Source organism: Sitophilus oryzae, unplaced genomic scaffold (assembly GCF_002938485.1).
Source record: "Sitophilus oryzae breed Bouriz unplaced genomic scaffold, Soryzae_2.0 scaffold_172_pilon_pilon, whole genome shotgun sequence".
Lineage (NCBI taxonomy): Eukaryota > Metazoa > Arthropoda > Insecta > Coleoptera > Curculionidae > Sitophilus > Sitophilus oryzae.
In genome coordinates, this window is record NW_022146424.1 from 7,880,034 (window position 1) to 7,902,332 (window position 22,299).

Consider the following 22,299-nt stretch of genomic DNA (forward strand, 5'->3'; position numbering starts at 1 on the left):
AAGAACGTAGTAGCCGGTAATTGAATTATAATTCGTCTTAATTACTACCTAACTGTTGTAGATCATAGCAAATTTGAATATAAACGTTGCATTTGAAACTTTATTATAAGCCAGAAAGTGACATTTTTTTTTTTTAAAATTGCGTCATATTTTGGTCATTATATACGATATTCTAAAGGAATTTTGCTCAACAAATAAACAAAGGTGTTTACCCGCCCTTTTTTACATTTTACTGCTTTATTATATCTTCCCCTTCGGCCTTGTTTAGACAATTTTTTTACCACCGTACAAATACCTCTTCCTAGAGTTATTTGTACGGTGTGTTTACCTTTTTTTTTAGAATGGCACGAACTGTAAATAATTTTTAGGCTACTAGTTTTATACATACACCTATATACAGAGTGACCCAGGCCTCCAAAAAAGCTTTTTACCTATTACGTTTTTGGTTTGTGATTTTTATTTCAATTTTTTACATAAGATGGGGGCCATTGTAACGCACATTTTCAAAATATTTTTGTCAACATACAGGGTGATTAAAACCGCAATACATATGCTTAATACAGTTCATGAAGATTGAGACATTTAACTAAAATTTGATTGTCTGATGAAGCTACCTTTAAAAGTAATGGGTTTGAAATAAACGTAATATTCATTATTATGCGACAGAAATCCCATACTGTAGCACACAGACTTGATACTTTTAATGATAAATGCCTTCTATCGAGAGACTAAAAGGTAATTGCCTCGTATCAGAGCATCATAATACAAGAAGAAGATCGAAAGTCAAATCTTGTCTTATATTTTCAAAAAAACACAATTTTCTCATTAAATATTGATTTTAGGTATAGGAAGTTATAATAGTACAAGTAAGAGATAAGAAGATTAAACAACTATTACACAGTACTTCACAGGAAGCTATCGATTGCGAACTAACTAAATCGTTACTAATTACTAATTTTGAAAAGTTCTTTTTAAGATCAAAAAAGGTAAAACTAAAACCTAAACTATCATTTGAGATTAAACGGGAAGTTCTAAATAATGTTGCCTATTCTAAAGAAGAAAAATTTATTTATAAGTTTTATAACATCTCTAATTAAATTTGGACGAAAAGAATATTTCAGTTTGCTGCAGGTAATTTTCTCAGGGAAAATACGTAAATAAAAATAACTTTTTAAGTCAGAAAAACTCAAAAGGACAAGTTATTCTAAAAAAGGACTGTCCTTTTCAAAAAAGGACCGGTGGCAAGCCTAGGTGTTTCTGGAATGGAAATTTAGAGGCAAATCTACAACTTTAGTTTGAAAATATGTTCCGGCCACCTATGTTTACAAAAATGTCTAAAATGTGCTTTACCATTGCTTCCATATTCTGAAAAAAAAATTGAAAGAAAAGTCACCAACCACAAACTTAATATAGAACTGTTTCAGAAACTTGAGTCACCCTGTAAATATTCAAAAGTAACTGAAAGTTTATATAGAAGTAACTGAAAGTTTAAATTGAAAATGGACGTTTGAGCGATTTTCTAAAACTACCTACTAACGTTTCAACATAAGTATATATGGGATATTAATTATATTATTATATTAGACCTTATAACAAAACTCATCTGACGAAAAAGTGTTAATGTAGTATATTAATATGGAGTAAAAATTTTACTAATTATTTTACTTTTACTTTACTAATTAAATTCCTTCCAAAAAACGATACGCCACTGGCCATTAGAACAATCCAAATGCGCCTAGTTGCCGGGGTCGGAAATTTTAGACTTCTCTGTCTCTTCTGTCCTTGTTTGACACATTGGAATGTTTGATACACTTCCAACGAGTATTTATGAATGAGATGTTCGGTCTATCTTTATAATATCTTTGGTTTTCACCCTGAGGGTGAGTACCACCCCTTCTCGGGGGTGAAAAATAAATCACTCATTTTAATTACAAAAATCAATAAAGGGATGAATTCTAAGCAAAACATGTTCTATAACATTTTTTCAGAAAGTTAATATTTTCCTAGTTATTTAGGATTAAAAATGTTGATTTTTCATCTAAAAACTGCTTGTTTTTTGCCAATTTTTATAAATAACTCGAAAACCTTGCGTTTTATCGCAAAACTCATATAAAGCAAAAATGAAGCTTTGGAATAACTATAAACGATCCATTTTTTGTTGATTACCGTAGGTGTAATAATAACAGAGTTATCACTCAAAACAAAATTGCAACCTATTAACGTAAAATAATGGCGAAAAAACACATTTTTCGAAGAAAATGAATATGACCGTTTTTAAATTGCTTAAAAAGACCTTTTTCTTAAAAAAGTTCGTAGCTCAAAAACTCGCGGAGTTATGATGAAAATAATACGGTCACCTCATTATTTCGGAAAAAAATTAACAACAAAATATATTAAAAAAGTAGAAACAAGACTCAAAGTTTCGGTCTCAACGTTTATACAATGTTAAACTGTTACACGTGTTTCGCTCATATACGAGCATCATCAGACCTAACAAGAAAGAACCTAAATAAATAACAAATAATAAAAAGGTCATCATAACTTACAAATACAATTAAAATTTATCCAAATACACGTTCACATTTTACAATTAAAACAACACTGAGACGAGGCTGAAATGACCGGCAAATATTGGCGTCGGGGTTCGAGTTCAATCGGGCGGACGCGACGCAAACGCGACGCGACGCGACGCTCGACGCTCTCAGCCTGAATGTACCTTTACTGTTACACTGGACGCGCGTTTCGCTAACCATGTTAGCATAATATCATCAGCATATTATTAAACATTAGTTCTATATTTTGTTGAGTTAGTGTTTTATTTATTTTGTAATTTGTTTTAGCATAAGTACCACAGTATTGCCAACTATTCATCATTTTATACAGTGTGAATCTTAAATAAGTGCTAATATTTTCAGGGTTGGTTAGATCTCGATAAAAGAACCATATTTTCTCTTCACCGTTTCTCAAATAATTCAGATATTTTACTTTAAAAATTTTCAAAAAAACTGATTGTTCGTTTAAATTTTGAAAACCACTGGATCTTTTCTGGGTTTTCTTTCTTGTAAATTTAATCTACCACCTATGTTGCCATATTATGAAGAAATCGTGTTTTATAATTAAAAATTAAAAAAAAATCATAGACCTCTGTTTCTGGAATCGAAATATGCTACCCCTAAAAATACTTGGACTTATTTAAGACTCACCCTGTATATCATAATTGATCGCTCCGTATAATTTATTAATACAAACAGACAAAAATCAAGTACCAATACGGAATTATATAAATTTATTACGTCATAAATTAATTATTTACCTGATAAACTCATAATTATGTCTCATATATTAAAGTTCTATTAATAAACCAGTGTTTTACTATAAATTTACTATGCCTATTAAAAGGTTCGTGGTTTTGACCCAATACCACTTGCAATCGAGTAGTTGGGCTATATTTAACGTCCACTCAGTGATGCCAATATATTTTTTCCAATACCTACGGCCTTCTGTTAAAATCATAAATATTACAGCGAATTCAAGATGTTCCTGGCTCAAAAGATTAAAAAAGAACATTTATATCAATTCATATAGAATAATAATTTTAAAAAATAGATTACGGTGTTTATAAGTTTTTGACAGATTATTTGATTTATTATACCAACTGGGATTTAAAAATGTTATTTTTTTTAAATACAAGGAAAAATTATATGTTTGTGATCAAAGTACAATAGAATAATTTTTTTTCAAACTTCATAAAAGTGTTAATTTTTGCGACGTGATATAACAAATACGACAATATAAAAAAGTAATTTTAACGCCTAGGCATAAAAGTAAAACACTTTTTTACCCCTAAGCACAAAAGTACGAAAATATACATATTATTAAACTGACATAAAGTGTCAAATCCAACGAGCGTAACCATAGTTTCTAGATATATGATTCAGATATGATCATAGATAAAAGAAAATAATCTTCTATTAAGATAGATATGAAACTTAATAGTAAAATTTTGGGTCAAAGCGCCCCTCCGTGTTCTTAGTAGAGACTACGTTTAACCCAGCGCCTTCGCCTTTTCTGCTGTAAATATTTTTTATGTTTATATTTGATTTCAAAGGATTTAGTTTTAAAGTTACACTGATATATTAGTATATCAGAGTAACTTTAATAAAACACAAGAATGTATATATTTTACAGTTTATTAAATATAAATTTTGACTACAAGGTAGAAAATAAATCACAATATTTGATAAAACTTATAAGTATACTATTTTTACAGTTAATAAATAATAAAACTAGTCCTGACTATGATATTTAAAATTTAGATAGATAGAATATTAAAAAACATACCGGTATTTGCAGACGCAGGCCCAAATTCAATAAAAACCAAAATGTTTCCTGCGAAAATCGGGTTTTTTTCACAGAAAAGGTATTTTTTGATTTATCAACAATCATTGTCAAGTTGACAATATACAGGGTGTTTTCTAATTAGTCTAAAAAATTGTGGTGTGATTCCTCATGTGTTCTTAAAACAATTTTTATATAACCATTAGGTCTAAAGTACTTCCTTTCTGATCTACAGTTGCCGAGAAAAAAATAAATATACTTATTAAGAGCCCGCCTTAAGCCGTTTTCTAACGATTTTTTTATTTTTTAGATTAATTAGGAAACACCCTGTATATGCATATCACAGGCAACCAAATAAACTATTAACCTCTAAAAATTATTTTTCCTATCACTAACGACATACCGTGTTTTTAGTGAGTACTGAATTATTTTATCAAAATTTCACCATATAAGTTTCCAGGCAATGGATATGATTCAGTTTCTAGACATATGAACGGCATTTGTCAATAGTCTTGAGACTGTATGATGAAGAAAGAAATAACTGAAGAAAGGGGGAAACAACAGATGTATACAAAATCACCATAATTATACCTTCTCTGGCTTCTCTCCTTCTATACAATCTACAAATATTTTTATTAAAATAATTTAGAAAATATAATTTCGATTTTATGCTACCTCTGGGTATTTACTCCTAGGGCCTGAAATCTTGTTTTCGTTCTGATGGCGTTTTAATATTTAAAAACCGTGTCCGCGGGGAACGACGACTTTTGGCCCCAATGCCGTTAAAACTTCTAAAAAATATACGAAAAGCGGCCAGAAAATTACTTTGGGCCCTTCTATACGAACCCTGATTGAATTTTCTATAATTTAAACAGAATCCAGACGACTTGCTTGACAAAAAAGGACTGGTTGGCTATTTTTAGCTCGGATAATTATGAAAATTAAATAAACTGTGACCTGAAATAAGGACTTTAGAAGATCTAATTTATTATAAGTAATATTAATTATAATTATTTTTTTTTGTTACTGCTCCATCATAATACATTAGGTATCGAACGTCGAACGTTTTATTCAACAAGGGATTTTTTATAAAACTTTTATAATTATTAAAATGATTTATTTTAAATTAAATTTTAATTTTATTAAACAGTTATTATATTAACGAATGTATACTAAGAGCTGGCAAAGGTTAGTCTTGGGTCGAGATTTCCGTATGTAAGAAGAGTACAATGCGTTTATAATGTACTGAACAAAGAAAGGACAGTAAACACGTTGCCAAACGTATGAAATAAACCAAGAAACTGTGCACATCGCTAAGAGACGTGGAAGGGGATATAGCAGATTTGTCGCAGTTGACCGGTCGACCCAATGGATAGCTATGTTCGGGTTCTTGTTATTACCGATTCTGAACCGTCCTAGAACTCTGCAGCGCATGCGCAAATTAAATAATGTCTTCATATTTCCTTCTGCGTATACGCATCACAGTTCTAGGACGGTTCAGAATCGGTAATAAAAGAAACCCGAATTAAGCTAATGCCTCTGTCAGTACTTAAAGTTCTAGGAAAAGGTGTTCGTCATGCGTTCAGCTTCACGATTTAATTACGTCTCGTGATACTTGATTTGTTTATTTATTAACGAGTCGTTGTAATTTTCCCTATAGCTTGAATTTTTTTTAAGTACAAGCTAGAAACACTTGCATTTTTGGTAAAAATAAGTGGAATTGAGTGGGTGTTCGATAGTGGTCGCGCTATTAGAACTCTGAATTCAAAAATCGATATCTCGAAATCTATTAGAAATAATAAATTGTAGTTTTTTCAAGAACTTTGTTAATATTTCTGCTGTATTTTCTTTGTAGACAGTATGTGAAAATCTTTAGCAATAAAAAAATTACACGATTGCTGAAAATTGCTATGCTCCAAAAGTAAATGGATGGATTGTTTACAATTTTTGAATGGAAAAAACAACCTTATCGAATTTTTCTTATGTAAACATATTGTAAAATATCCGATCTTGAAAATAAAAAAAAGTTTCAATATCTAAAGTGGTTCTTGAGTTATGGCCTGTTATGTGTTAAAAAGTTGAGATTTTAAATTATCGCGATTACTGGCGTTTTCTCGTTATAAAAAAAATGACACCCTAACGATATCCTTATAATTCCATTTCAGATGCTCAGAAACATTACAAACCTAATGATTTTATCTAGTTATCTCTTGAAAAAAAGGTCTTTTAAAAATAAGCGGTTTGCGATCGTGATTTTACTTTCCTTGATAGGGAAAGGCGTATCGGCAACGCCGCAACAGCACACCGTCGCGCGTCGCATCGATCGGTCGCATTTCTCCGACTTAATAAGATCCCTATGCGATTTACTTCTGCACATGTAAATGCCGACCCAAAAGTAACAGTTGCCAGCACGGTATATATTTTTTTGCAAATAACGTTTTAAAAATGAACAATAATTATTATGGTAAAGTCCTTCTAAAGAGTCGTCTGTTTGAATTAAAATGACACACACAGGTGTCACTGTCGTGTATCCTCTCGTTGCGTTAGGAAGACTATAATATACAGTAATTACTAATAGTAATAATTACTAATATATTACTAATACAACTGAAAACCTACTTTGACAACAACCTAGATATAGCGCATCAGGATGACAATAATGGCCTGACAATTTCATACTATGATATACCGTGTGTGTTTTAAAAGTGGCTCACCTCTCTAACTTTTTTATTTTTTCAGATAAAAAAAACGAGATTTGGTATGTTAATATTCGATATAAATTAGGATTGATTGACGGTGTTCAATTGTTTTCGGCCACTTCCTGTTTCGCCGGAAATGACTACAACTTTTGATTTTTAAATGACACCTTTGGTATTTTTTTACTTTATTCGATAGAAAATTACATTCTGAATAGAATAGCACTATCATATTATGTCAACTTTTAACATTCCCGCTTTAACAAAAACGTATTTTAAATTTCGATCTAGAGTGTCATGGCTGTGTTAAAACACTAATTAGTAATCGAGGAGCCTTGGAAAAATAAATTTGATCGTCTAATGTTTTTCGTGTCTTGTCCTGGCCTGGGTGAAAGATGCCTAAATCGTATTTTTAAACATACCTAACTTATTTTTTTCAAACGAAACGTGAGTGGCTCATTGGCATATTGGGAAAGAGCATTTTTTACAAATAATTTGGTTGTTGAACCACACTTGATATTTCGAATCAAATTTTCCTTACATTTATGGTCAAGGCACACTGAATTAAAATTTAAAATGCTATTTTTTTAATTGAAAATGGCAAAAGTTAACAGATGCTATGTCATTCTATTTAGAATTCTATCAAATGAAGTAAAAAGATACCAAGGGTGTCATTTAAAAATTTGTAGTCATTTCCGGTGGAACAGGAAGCGATCGAAATAAATTGAATACGTCCATCAATACTAATTTATGGCAAATTCTAACATACCAAATCTCGTTTTTTATCTGAAAAAATTAAAAAGTTATAGGGGTGAGCCACTTTTGAGACGCATCCGGTATTTTCTACTAATTAATAATAGGAGTAACTACTAATTAATAATAGGAGACTAATATTGTAAGAGTAAAAATGACAGAAAGTCATTTTCACTCCGAATAGAACGTGCTATTTTTTTAAAACGCCACAAATAAATTTTTAAACCATTTCAAACGTTCCCAATAATCTAAAAAGATACCTTGCATGTAATTATATATCGAGAAACTATAGTTACGCTCGTTGAATTTGACACTTTATGTCAGTTCAATAATATATTTTTGTACTTTTGTGCTTAAGCGTAAAAGTGCTTTACTTTTATGCCCAGTAGTGGAGTGCTTTAAGCCTTTATGGGATACAAACCTCGGAATTCATTTACTGTGAACGAATTTTTATAAAAAATTTTGCATTGTATTGTTAATAAGATATATTACAAAGCTTACCCATTTAAATTCGTTGCTTTCACTTTAGTATTTAAATAAACCAAGGTAGTCCAAGTGAGATCTAACATAGGCCTTGTAAAAGTTTAGCACCCTCTCACAATGCTAAACTTTTACAAGGCCTATGTTAGATCTCACTTGGACTACGGGAGCTTAATTTTACTAAAATGTACAAAGAACACGTTGGCTAAACTAGATAGGGTTCAATTTCAGGGTTTAAGGGTTTGTTTAGGCTTAATGCGGAGCTCTCCCACCAATATAATTCTCTCAGAGGCAGCAGAATGCCCTCTGGACATAAGACGCAATTTTTTGGCGACAAAATTTTTATTAAAATCATTTTCTTCACACGAGAATCCAGTAATAAATGAAGTTTCAAGGGCATATGGGGCCTATAATCAGACCTATCATTTCTGGTCTAAATATCATACACCTCCTCTAATAAAAGCCATTGATCAAATATTTCCCCTAGTTCAGGATATTGATGTGGAAAATACTCATCACTTCTATGAGAATGATCTGTTCTTTAGCAAAAAAAAGTTTGTGAAGTTGAAACTTGAGAAACACGTAAATAATAAAATTAAATTTAATGAAATAATATCACAGCATTATGGAAATAAAACTAAAATCTACACAGATGCCTCAAAGGAGGTAAATAAGGGAGTGGGTATCGGTTTGTTTTCTGCAGATTTGAAAATGGAATCAACCTTCATGATCTCTAATCACGCCTCAATATACACAGGTGAAATGTTAGCTATCATGAAGGCACTAGAAGTTATAAAATCAACCAATTCTCATAATTCAGTCATATTCAGTGATAGTCAGAGTGCTCTTACGGCTTTAAACAGTCGACCATCTTTCAAAGATACACATATTACTTTCTTGGTTAAGCAAAAGTTGATGAATTTGGAAAGATTAGATTATTCCATTTCACTAGTATGGTTACCAAGCCATACCTGTATATACGGTAACGACAGAGCTGATTCATTAGCAAATATAGGAAGAACGAACGGTCAGAGTATTCAGTTCAAATGCTGGCATAGCGATTTCATCCCGGAGTTTTGAAATTTTTTTTGTTTCCAAAAGTTTTGGAATGTATGGAAGGATAGATGGAAGGAGGTTTCTAGGGTCAAGGGAAGACTGTATTCAGAACTCGTGCCATGTCCATACAAAAATCCTTGGTTCAAGGAATTCCCACAGCTTACAAGGAGAAAAATAAGTTCATTTATCAGATCAAGAAGCGGACACTGTATGGTCCCAGTACATCTTCACAGGATAGGAGCAAAAGAAAACAAATTTTGTGAATGCGGAGAGATTGGTACATTGAATCATATTTTCTTTGAATGCAACAGATTTATGGCACAATCCTCAGTATTGTATAATTCACTTACTATACATTTTGGCTTTGCTCCTCATAACATTTCTTCAGTCATGCATGTTCATCCAACCATTTTGTTTGCTTTTGCTAAGTTTTTAGAAGATTCTGGTATTAAGTCATAAAGAAATGATCTCTAATAGATAACATTCTGTTTACAGTCGATTTCCTGATTAGTCATTAACCATCCCAAAAAAACGAACGAGGAATGGGCCCGCCCAGACTTGCTTAACGCAATCCTCGTTTGCTTTCAGACCACTCAACTAAGGATAGATATTCTATCACCCGGCCGGATAGTCCTGGAGCTGTGGTCGTAAAACAAAACTACTACTACTATTTAAATAAACACACATATATCGTATGATCGAAAAAAATGGCGTCCAGTTGGCTGGGAAATGACGATCGATGACATTTCCCATATAAATTTACATATAAATTGACAGCGATCTTCATTTCATAGCCATCGCTGACGCCGTTTTTTCTCGATCATACGGTACAAATGCATACATACAAGATGGCTCCGTATCCTGGAAAAGCTCTGTATCAGTATTCCTATTTGAGATTTTAACTCCAAACCTTTTACAAAATATGTGTTTAATGGTAGTTCACATTTCAAAAATATTTTTATAGATATACAGGGTGAGTCAAATATTTCTTTAGTTCAGTGAATTTGCTATAAAATTCCGGTTTCATACCATAGAATATACTAAGTGGTTTTTGAATTATGACCACGTCCACGAGAACGTCAATCTAGACGTCCAGGAACCTTCGTATGAGACTTTCTAATCGAGACGATCGACTTATTGTAAGTTTATCACTAAGAAACCGCCGTTTTTCAGCTTTTCAAATAGATAATGAATTGCACTTAAGGAACGTACATATTAACTAACGGACTATAAGAAGAATATTAAATGACGCAAATCTTATGTCAAGAAGGCCTGCTTCTGCTGTTAGAACACTAGATATGTTGACTAGGCCCAAAAGCAAAGGCATGGGTGGCATGGTCTTAATGTAAAAATTACGAAAATATGTTAGTATCTTCTTCAAAAGCGAATACCTATTTCTAACAAAAATAAAGCTAATGAGGTGAACCAAAAAACAAACCATGGAGAAACGATGTATCTAGATGATAAAATTATTTTTAAATTTCCTGCTGTTTTAAAATATTCCACAGGGTGTTTCAAACTTTCACCAAAATATCAACATTCTGTTTTTCCTCGTATAATTAACAGATGGGGAGTTTCATTATTAATTTATAAAAAGATACCAAAAAGTCAAATAATTTGGCTACACACTGCTTAAAAAATCATCAAAATCGGCCCATTAAAACAAAATATATTAACCTTTAAAATACACAAAGTTTTAAGGTGCCCATTTTTCGTGCCGGGGAATGTATTTCAAAAACTATACATTTTAGTCATATACTTTTCTAATGAAACATAACTTTGATGTGTAACTTTTTTTGGGGACACCCTGTGGAACTCTACATAATTTTAGAAAATGCTTTAAATTGACTTACATAAGCTCACGAAATTTCACTTCAATACAAACTTTTGTTCTCTTTGCAAAAACCGCGTCGTATATGATGCGCCACCCTGTATAATTCGATTTCAAGCAAAATTTCAATGATTAGAATATAAGCAAAATAGGTATAGCTTATGCATTAGATTTATTTATTTCAATAAATTTACTTAGAAAAAGAATTAAAAAACTCAACAAATTAAGAAGGAAATAATAAGAATTTACTAAAATAAAAAATTAAAGGCAACGAAAAAAATGGGTAAACATTTTAGTATTTTATCTATAAAACACAATACAGAAGGTTTTGCATCAATACATTCACAGTAATTGAATCCCGAGGTAAAAGTCTCTGGGCACACCACTATAGACGTTAAAATGGGTTTTTTATATTGTCAATCACGTCGCAAAAATTAGTACTTTTGTGACGTTTGAAAAAAAAATATGTTATTCTTACGTGCACTGTTTAGGTTTACTTAGTAATCGGTGCCGTGCAATTGCCGGTAAGTATTTATAATTATTAAATAAAATAAAGATGTCTAATATTGATACTAACAATTCGTAACAAATTTAAAGTTTACAGTTGGAGGGTTGAAACCTTTGGTATTAAAACAGCAAAATAAAAAAATAATTCACCACAATACACCAAAACACTATACAGACGTATTTCAATTTTAAATGTTTCCAGTAAAATACAAAGTTGTAGCTATAGCTCTTGGTCTAACAGTATTTTAAAAAGTTAGTAAATGTAGTAATATTAAATAAAAAATAATAATCTACAACATGAATTTAATAAAATAAAACTGTATAATTATTGTTACAATAACAACAAATGCTTGATGTATATCAAAACATACACCCCCCACCCACCCCCTATACAAACATCATTAATTTATTTTCCACTTACATTATTAGGTCTTTAACCAATCCTAATTCACTCCGATCACTTTTGAGGTTACTTCACCCACCTACTCGGGCATAGTTATCGAACGTACAATATCACACGGCCGTACACTAACCTATAAACCGATCCGGTGAACACTGGACCCGAAGGAAGGACACAACGTGCGAGAAAATTGGAAAATCGTCGTTGGATAAAAATAAAACCGTTCGCTAGGTGGGAAACGTGGAGATCCTGAGTAGATCTCGTACTGAAAACGCGTGTATACGTACGTGTATGTGTTTTAGTGATATTGCTGTTGGAGTGGGTGATTCGGTTTGTTTGGGTTATCGAGATATATACAAGATTTTAATTGGGTTTGGATTGCAACGGGTTATATGACTTGTCTGGAGAGCAACTATATTACTGTGGCCAAAGTTTAAAATTATAATGGCCAGGGCATTAAAAGTTTTTTTTTGGATTTTTTTTAGTTCATATCAACATATATTTCATAGCAATTAAACTTTTAGTTACGTAATCGGGGGCGCGATTTATAAATTCACTATTGCCAACCATGGACATATTTGGCGTTGTGCTGACTAACTGGAATTTAAATTTCGCGCTGGGGATTCAGGTGGTAGTTCTGCTGTAAAAAATGAGAATGTTGGCTTTTATTTATTCATTTCCTGACATTGTCATACGTTGTGACACTTCAGTATTGTATTTTGAGTTTTTGGTCTAAATAAATAGTGTTGTGTTAATACTTTAAGCTTGAAAATGTTTACTAGCATACCTTGAAGTCGAACATTGTTCTTTTTAGAACCGCTTCCAGTGCGAAGCACAGAATATACTAACGAAAAAGAAGCCCAAGTTCCTTGTAATAAATCGGTTCCATTTTCGTAACGCCATCTCTCGACAAAGCTGACATTTACAGGTTAGCCAAGGGGGTGCGGGGCCGGGGGAATTGTAAAATACACTTTTTTATTTTAATTACTTTTATTCGCTATTTGCAATTTTATTTTTAAAACATATTATCTGAAACAATCACATAATATGTTTTAAAAATAAAATTACAAACGGAAACAAAAGGAATTAAATAATCTGAAAATCTACAAAGTTTATTGATAAAAAAGTTAGGCTATGCAAATTGATATATTAAGTATAACCTCTTTGGTATAACATTGTTATAAACAAACATTAACAAATCATAACATATCAGATCATAGAACTAAAAAAAGTACTATTACATAAAAACAGGTGATACAATACTTCAAAATTAATTTTAACATAATATCAAAACCGAAAAATCAAACTGCAAACACAACCACACTTATCACAACAGAAATTAACACACACTTCCGCGGCAACTGTCCAAGAAAGACTGATCATTCTGATTGGTCCTGGTCCGGTCGTAGCTCACGTCGTATTGTCGGTAAGCAAAATGGACGTCGGGACAACGTTGTGTCACGCGACCAAACGTCGTGGCGCAACGTCGGCACAACCTCGTGCCAGCCCTAGTCTGCACTAGTTTGGAGAATAATTTTTGGGTCGAAACGACGTTGGATACCTACGTTGGCTAGCAGCCTAATTCAGTACAAACTGCAACGTTGTTTAAAATCCCAATTCACAGAAATACAAAACTATAATAATATGGCGTCTAAGTCGCGTTTTATGCTAAACTGGGATAATTATAGTAAAAATAGTATTTTTATGATTTAGTTAGAGACATACGCCAGATGGCAGGAAAGGAAAACAAAACAAAAGTATTAAAGTGTGGAGGATGTTTGAAGATCATATAATTATTGAAACACTTTAATCAACTCTGTAACTCGTTACCCAAGGCAAAAAAGATAAACGCAAACAACGTTATTGATAAATGTATTGCTTCTACATTGAAAAATACTAATGGGCCTTAAAATTAAAGAAGTTTTAAAAAATTTCTTGAATTTTTTTTTTAGTAAAATGAGAATAATTCATTCGCAGTCGAAAAAAAAATTGTTTCCGCGTATTGTTTAGGGTCAAATATTTCAAGTTAATGTATTCAAAAAGCAGGAGTTGCTATTTTAGGAACGAAACATTTTCTTATTCAACAACATGGCGGCTTTCACTTTGTTGTTTTGGAGATTAAAATGGAGTAGTTCGAGTAGTCGCATACTGGACTAATAAAGTCTGAGTTCAGCCTTAACAGGTAGTATACTAGTCGCAAAATTGCCTAATATAGTCATCCTAGAGTCTAGCTTGTGCCGCCCTCTATATTCTAAATAAACGAGGGAGTGGATAAAGTATCGGTAATATGTCGATGTATATTTAAATTTAGCTTTATATGTGCCTTTCTTACGTCTCATTTTAATTAAGTTTTTTTTATAAAAATAAAAACAGCACTGAACTGTCTGACTGAACAGAACAATGAAGTGAAAATTTAAGACTTAAGGTTATGGTTCAATACAGTTCCAAAAAGGTAGTAGCTCGACGTCCTACCAACGTAAGAATAAAGAAATCTAAACAACGTTGGATTTAGTAAAACAGACGACGTTTGCATAACGTTGGAATAAGTCCTGAAAGTGATGTCGGAAAACTCTTTATTGCCCAACATTGTAACTACGTTGTCCGAATCACCTAAAGATCACTTAAGCAAAAAAGGTTACAAGACAACGTTTATTCGACGTCGCAGAAGCGTTCATTTTGTTGTAGTACTAGCAAAGAGTAGATAAGACAAGAGACGACAGTTCGCTCGGTACCTTTCATGTTTGAGTGATGGGGAGAGTGACCTCGTCTCGCTTGTCCCTTTAAATTTTCGTAATTTTTTCGCGGGAAATTTGAAATAGACTATTATTAAAACTTGCCTGTATAGCTTATAAATAGTTACTGTATGGGTAAAGAAATAAATACAAACGAAAAAAAAATGAGTTTTCTAAATATTATATAAAATAAATTATAATTAGAAACATATTTGTCGGGGAATAAAAATAATAAAAGCAATATTTTGTATATCGTTGGTAAACAAGATAAAGTGATCAAGTCGATTTGTAAGAAATGTTTTATTTACGTGTATTTTTTTTACATATAGACTTGAACAAGTGTAATATCTCAATGTGGAGTTTATGTAAAAAAAAATATTTGCACAATTTTTTTTGTAAAAATATATTACAAGCTTCTAACCATGTCTTCGATCTATGGATTACATTTAGTTTAATAACATAATTATATAGTATATTTCTATAAAAATACTTTTCAGGATCCTTTGGAAAAGAGTGAAATATTATGTTTGTCGAAGAATAAGACAGTCGAAGAATTTTGCAGTCTTTATAAGCACACACATTGCCACCACCTCGTCTTTTCCTGCTACTCGTGTCCTGTTCAGTATTCATATTTAACAATAATTACAATTTAGTACACAACAAAAACGATACTAAAATTAAACCTTAAAAACTCTCAAAACGCGATATTATATCGAAAAACTCTGAAAACACACTTTAAAAAGGCAAAAATGCAAGAAAACTACTAATCAGATTTGTTTATGTTTAAGCCTGATTAGCACAGCTGATTAGCGTCCTAAAATGATAGGTTAGAATTAATAAAATACGCCGTTGTCAGATTCTCAGATTTTATCTGTTTATCTTTGAAATCGATCAACTTAGTTAGTCATTCTGTTTCTTTGATATTATCAGTACATTGCGAAAAAAGAACCTAAACCAACCTAAACTAAAAATTTACATTTCCGTATTAACATACGTTACTTATATCCTTCTTATATTATTAATTTATTTTCAGAAAATCTTGTTTATTTTTCAAAGAAATATACTTGGCAACAGACAAAATGGGACTTGATGGGACCTTTAAATTTTAATATATCTGCGTCTCTCTCGCGAAATTCGACTTCTTTGTTCACTGTCGTCTCTTGTCTTATCTACTCTTTGGTACTAGTTCAACGTCGGCACAACGTTACAACAACGTTTACATTTATTTTAATACTCAAGGTACGGAGCTTGCTATTTTTTGTAACTAATCCAACGTTGTGTTTAGTAAACATGTGGTCGCGAAAATGCTACTTGGGTAGAATATTTTGAACGGGAAAGCATTTTGTTGACGTAAATAATTACTGTTTATATATTTATAATTAATTTATGTTTGTTCCTTAAAATCTTAACGTTTTTAGTTCGTTACATGTCTTTTTTATATATAATATATGATGTCTGGCCTATCATCACCGGATTCCCTCTCATTCAGGCCGGATCGTTTATTTGACGCGCTTGGCGTAATTTTTACGTTCTCTAGTCGGCAACCCTGCTATCGTTTCACTGTTCTGTGGAGCGCTGTCAACATCGCTTCAAGGCGCCTCTCCGTGCTTAACTTCACTTGGCTTTGACCGTCCTACTGTCACCGTCAAAAAGTCCTTGCTTCGAGAAACTGCAATTATAAAAATCTTGCTGTATAATTTGAATCAGCTGCTATTTCGAAGTTACAGGTAAAAATGAGATATTATTCGTTATTATTACTGCGTATTTTTAGGATAGAGTTACGGATGCCCCAACCTAACTTGTATTTGTATTTTGCTGGCACGTTGGCGTCCCTTTTCTTTTGTCCTCCAGAATGGCACATGGAAGAAAGGACAGGTTCTTTATTATTTAGTGAGCCCTCGAAAGTAATTCGAGGTAGGTTCATTTTGTTTATTAGACCTTGTTTGATTTTAAAAAAGAGTTTGGTATTTTTAGGGTCTTATGGACGGACTGTGTCCAAGGTTATGGTCTAAGGTTATGGTCCAAGTTACGGACATTATCCAAGGTCCTAGTAGTGTTCCAAGGTACGGGTAGTGTCCCCATATTGCCACAGTATGGATACAGCGTAAGCCCCATGCTGCTTCGCTCCCATTTCTAAGCCTAGTCAGTAGCTACGGCTGTATTGATTCATGGTGTCCTCATTCTGGCCCCTTTTGTTGTTTTGGCCAACAGGATCGCCGACAGACAGTACAGAGATATAAGCCCACTTCACGCTGCTACTCTTTGAAACAGGATTGCCTCAAGAACAGCTAAGTGTAGATTTAGGTTCTGGTTTTCAGTCGATTTTCAGTCTTAACTTAACGTACATTTTAAATAATATCGTACAGACTATATTTAGTGGTTAGATTATTAAGAACATTTATGTCGATTTAGTTGTTACAATATGATTTAAATTTTAGGTTTCATTACATTACGCCTTGTAATAAGTATTACCTTCTATAGATATTATTATTACGCTATATTAACAGATGAATAACCAGATATAGATTCTAGAATCTACAGGTTGCAACATATCAGATTTAACACCGCATAAAATTTAACAATTTAAATAAAGTAATGCTACCTTTCTTATATTTTCTATAACGTTACACGCATTGTATTTTTTCATAGTCTTTTCATAGAACATATTTAATATTATTTACATACATAGCTTTTACTCGACATATAACCACTATAATAATTATTAAAATTGTACAATGCTATTTACCATCAGGATACATCATGAATGAATATAGTCACTAGTTTTAAGTAATAAACAACTGTGTTTTCTTTCTCTGTTCATGCCTGGCGCCCAATATTTATAATTTCTAGTTATTATTGTTAATTAGTTCTTTCCAGTGAAATACCTTATCCACGACTGCTCTACCAACGAAAAGCTGCCGTTCACAGCTGCCGTTAATGTTTATAAAAAACGCTACAAAATATTTTGATTAAAAGAAAATATATAAAAGTGGGCCAACGCTGTGCCGGTCAAGCTTAAGCACGTGACTAAAAGTTTATTTGGTTTGAACTGTAAGTCCGATTCTGCTTTTTTTCGTAGGTACAATGAGTACATATTTAAAACTTTCGCAAGTTACGGATATGAAATGTTTTTAAAGGTTGCTTAGACTGGGATCAAAGCAAATTAATAAAATTGCCTTTATCTCATCAAGGAGGCCCAAATCGACAAAATATCAAGAGACAACCTTTTAATAGGCATTAAATGACTTGCACTATTTCGGTAACAAGAGAAAGAAATCAATGGCGTATATGCTTTTTTTAGAAAAATATTCCACTAATAACCCATATGCACGTCCCTGGTGAATATGTCGACACATTTTTAGCTTTAAAATATGTCGCATTTACAGTAACTTTTACCCTCAATATTTCATTAGAATGGCTAAAAGTACTTGGAAGAAAATTATAACAAATCGAGAAAAAAATTAAGATTTTAACACCGTATGTTTATATGAAAAATAAATCTTATTTTGAAGTGAGGAATCTCTCCACGAGAGATGGCACATGTTTTTTGAAACACCCTGTATTCAAAGGTCAATATGTTATAAACTATTTCAAAAACGTTTGATTTGTTGAAAAGTGCGAATTCTATAATTTAAATGCTACGATTGAAGTAATGAGTTTACAAACATTTCTGAATTGACGTTAATAGATATACATATACAGTTTATATATCTTAATAATAACAAACGATAATAGACACTAACTAAATAATCTCGTATATTTTTTTCCGCGTATTTATAGAAAATAGACAGATTGAACTTTGTAAATCAAAATAAATCAATTGGAATAACGCTCGAGTATCCCGAAATTCCATCGAATAACAAACTCTATTTGAATTATATCAAATGCGAGTTAGTTGTTCAAATAAACCGATTCGCATCGAGGCTGTCACATTTTTTTTTCGTCCATTTGAATATGAGAACGGCGGTAAATAAAGCGTTTCTGGTCGGTTTGAAACAACGATTAATAAATTGAAGCTCACAATTTGTCAACTTGTCAAAGTTGCAAATTATGTAGTTATATATCGCAACCGCGTAAAAAAATTCCAATAAACAGATTTTTTGATTTTAATATCGTTGATTGAAGAAATAAGATGTGCAACCTTAAGGTGCGTATTCATTATCCGAACGAACGAATGAAAGTGCGGTATATTTAGACGGGGACCGAACGCATGCGGCCGTTCGTTCGTTCGTTCGCTCGACCATCCGTTTCGAGTCGGTACATCAAAGGCGTTGGCCAACAAATGCCTCCGGTCTTCTCGTGCGGTCCTATCGTACGGTCCCCGTCCATACCACTAGCGAACATTCGTTCGTTCGTTCGGATAATGAATACGCACCTTTATAGGCGATTTCGTGGCAAGAAACCTGTCTGAGATGTAGCTCGCGTTACCGTCAGCCAGTCTGAAGGTGCGCATTCATTATCCGAACGAATGAACGAATGAAAGTGCGGTATATTTAGACGGGAACCGAACGCATGCGGCCGTTCGTTCGTTCGTTAGCTCGACCATCCGTTTCGAGTCGGTACATCAAAGGCGTTCGCCAACAAATGCGTCCGGTCTTCTCGTGCGGTTCTATCATACGGTCCCCGTCCATACCACTAGCGAACATTCGTTCGTTCGTTCGTTCGGATAATGAATACGAACCTTGAGAATTCCGATATGTAGTTTAGCTCTGCGCTGCTGCGCTGACCAAGTTTTATAATAATATCGCCATATTGTTTTTTCTCATGCTGATATAAATGTGAGAAAATTTTATCCAGTTTGTATGTTAATGGAAATTCTTGCTTTGCTTTATCATCACCATTACAAATGATTAATTCGACGCGAACGAAGTCGCTGGTACACGCTAGTAATTAATATATTAGTTATATTAGAGCACTTGGGACATGAGAACAAAAAATCTTCGGCGCGCATATTATTTAGATTAACGCTTAGAAAATATTTAAAAATAAAAATAGATATTCATGGCTTCGGACTGAACTCTCTTTATTAAGGGCTTCTCATTAACTTCGTCTACTTAGAAACACCAATCTACGTCGACAACTATTCAGCAGTAACATTATTTTGTTGCGAATTCTATTCTTTTTAGAAATTAAGGTGTCAATAAAACAATTAAAAAAGTAAAAAACCAATAAGTAAACCAATCAATAAAATTCACTTAGGGTAAACTAATTATACCGTGTTAGTCTTAAATAAGTGCAAATATTTTTAAGGGTAGTATATTTCGACCCCAGAAACCCGATTAAGAGGTTTTTTTGCCAAAAAAATTGAAAATTTTGAATTTTCTGAAAAAAAATTTGGATTTCTTTTAGTTAAAAAACATAATTTCTTGATAATATGGCAACATAGGTAGTAGATTAAATTTAAAAAAAATAGAAAAGATCCAGTGGTTTGTAAAATTTGGAAATTGTTTGGAAATTTTCAAAGTAAAATAACGGTAAAGAGAAAATAATATGTTTCTTTTAAATTCTTATAAGGCTTTAATATTAATGAACCTAAATCAAAATACTGTTTTCTGGGCTTAAATACAATTTTGTGTATATATTTTTTAAGCAGTTTTCTACTTCCAGAACTCATCATATTTTGAAATGTTTATAATAAATTAGTATTAATACTAGAGGTTGCTCATAAAAATATGAAAAATGGTATATCTTTTCCAAAGTTTAAGAAGTCAATTTTTAAATTTGGAAATCCCAATTCTGATTTATGTGAACATTATCCAACACTATTTACGTTAAATATCAACTAGCAAATAATATTTAAAATATAAACCTTAGTCGAAAATATCATATTTTCATTTTCAACCTCTTTGAGTCATATTTTCCACTCCACGTACACAAAACGTTCGATACCAGGAAGCTATGGATTGAATATAAACTAGGAAAGTTTTGTTCCAAAATATTCTTTATTTTTACGTTCCATTGGACAAGAAGGAAATAACAATTGCAAACAAGACAGTCTATTTACTAAAGTTAGAAAAATATCGGATTTTTTGATTATTTTTATATTTTTTAATCTTGAATGGCAAATAATAAAAATAGCGTTCTTCAACTCACATCGAGTCAATTTTAAGAAAATGCGAAAGGTCTTTATATAAATTTAAAAAAAGTAACAACACATACCGGGTGTTTCTCAAAAGTGGCACATCCATATAACTTTTCTATTTTTTTCAGATAAAAAACGAGATTTCGTATATGACGAAAATTGATAAATTCGATTAATTCATTAATTTTGGCGACTGCCTTGTTTCATGGAAAATACTACAACTTTTGATTTTTAAATGACACTCCCGGTATTTTTTACATCAATTGAGAGAAAATAGAATAATGTATCAACAATATATCAACTTTTGATATTTTCAATTAAAAAAATAACATTCTAAATTTCAACTTAGGGTGCCATAGCCATAAATGTATACATATAACGACAATTATTTAATTCGAAATATCAAGTATGCGGTATCAAATTCTTCGGACAAAAATGTAAACATGATAATGAGCTACTATCGCTCCGTTTGAAACAAATTAGTTATGTGATTGCTTCATCCACTTTACCGTAGATGGAGCTAAGAAGGCTTAGGTAGGGTATATATAAATAAACAAAATACGAGTAGCGAAAAAAGGGGCCAAAAAAACCACATATATGCTTATTCTCTGCATTAAGTTCATCAAACCGAAGGGAACAGACATTCGACGACCGGTTTCGGAGATTTTTCTCCATCGTCAGGCCGACTTTGCTGTAACCCTCAATCTGACCATCGAAAAGTAGAGAATAGCATTTGAGTACAAAACGTACTACTATGGCGAGAGTGCTAGACGCTCTACGCCATCTAGCGGCAGCTGTGACAATCACAGATCGTACCGCCAAAATTAAAACCAGCGGCCTGCTGGACAAACATGCTTGCTTCATCCACGTTACCGTAGATGGAGCTAAGAAGGCTTAGGTAGGGTATATGTAAATAAACGAAATACGAGTAGCGGAAAAAGGGGCCAAAAAACCCTACATATGTGCTTATTCTCTGCATTAAGTTCATCAGACCGAAGGGAACAGCCATTCGACGACCGGTTTCGGAGATTTTTCTCCATCGTCAGGCCGACTTTGCTGTAACCCTCGATCTGACCAACGAAAAGCAAAGAATAGCATTTGAGTACAAAACGTACTACTACGGCGAGAGTGCGTTATGAGAAATTGAAATGAATGAAATTAGTTATGATTAAAAATACGATTTGGGCATCTTTTAGCCAGTCAGGACAAGACACAAAAAGCATTAGACGATCAAAACTGTTTTTCCAAGGCTTCTTGATTAGAAATTATTGTTTTTAATACAGCCATGACATTCTAGGGTGCCATTTAAAAATCAAATAGTATTCATTTCAGGTGAAACAAAAAGTGACCGAAAACAGTTGAATACGGCATCAATCAATCTTGATTTATGTCATATACTAGGGTACCAAACCACGTTTATTTAT

At 32.5% G+C, this 22,299-nt stretch overlaps 1 protein-coding gene across 1 annotated transcript in view; it reads right to left on the minus strand.

Annotated features, from left to right (window-relative positions):
• The window catches only part of LOC115881525 (potassium channel subfamily K member 18), a 161,293-nt gene extending 148,988 nt beyond the window's left edge, over nt 1-12,305 (minus strand). Inside the window, exon 1 of the mRNA XM_030899051.1 lies at nt 12,083-12,305. The gene's annotated coding sequence lies outside the window, so the exon portion shown is untranslated. The remainder of the gene's footprint in view (nt 1-12,082) is intronic.
• Nucleotides 12,306-22,299: the final 9,994 nt, after the last annotated feature.